Raw genomic sequence first — 919 nt, forward strand, 5'->3', positions numbered from 1 at the left:
CACTCGCTTGAGCTCTGGAATTTCGTGGTGTAATTTGTTTTTGTCTTTCTTGTACAGTTCAGAGGTTATTAATGTTTAAAGTTGGGAAATTACCTTCATACCGACTGCTACAACACATGTTCTACGTGTTGTCCATTGGCGGATTTCAAGATGGCGGCCATGAATGACATTCACTCCAAAAGTTGCGGCCCCACGTCAGACCTATGTTCCCATCATCACATTTCAATTTTCCCTTTAATCTTCCAACTTATCAAGGTGTCCAAGGACTTTTGACTCGCCCTGTATTTCTTCCGGTGTCCTGTGCAACCTGTCAGAGTTTGTCAGCTTAATTAATTTTCACCCCGTAGATGTAGATGTAGGCCAACGGCCGTGTCGCAGTGGTAACACCTGTTCCCGTCAGATCACCGAAGTTAAGCACTGTCGGGCTTGCCTAGCACTTGGATGGGTCACCGTCCGGTCTGCCAAGCGCTGTTGGCAAGCGGGGTGCACTCAGCCCTTGTGAGGCCAATTGAGCAGCTACTTCACTGAGAAGTAGCGGCTCCGGTCACCAAAACTGACAACGTCCGGGAGAGCGGTGTGCTGACCACACGCCCCTCCATATTCACATCCAGTGACGCCTATAGTCAGAGGATGACACGGCGGTCGGTCAGTACCGTTAGGATCTTCCGGGACCTGTTCAGACGGAGGTTAGAGAGATAAGGGTGTTAACTATAAGTTTTTTCGTGCATACCTCTCAGCTGTGTGTTTCTCACAAGGGAACCTCCCGATCGCACCCCCCTCAGATTTAGTTATAAGTTGGCACAGTCGATAGGCCTTGAAAAACTGAACACAGACCAATCGAGAAAACAGGAAGAAATTGTGTGCAACTATAAAAAAATAAGCAAAATATACAAACTGAGTAGCCCATGCGCAAGATAGG

The 919-nt window shown here is 47.9% G+C and overlaps 1 pseudogene; it reads left to right on the forward strand.

Annotated features, from left to right (window-relative positions):
* The first annotated feature begins 359 nt into the window (after positions 1–359).
* On the forward strand, positions 360–477 carry LOC126249912 (5S ribosomal RNA; annotated as a pseudogene).
* The last annotated feature ends 442 nt before the right edge of the window (positions 478–919 follow it).

Source organism: Schistocerca nitens, chromosome 3 (assembly GCF_023898315.1).
Source record: "Schistocerca nitens isolate TAMUIC-IGC-003100 chromosome 3, iqSchNite1.1, whole genome shotgun sequence".
NCBI classification, from domain to species: domain Eukaryota; kingdom Metazoa; phylum Arthropoda; class Insecta; order Orthoptera; family Acrididae; genus Schistocerca; species Schistocerca nitens.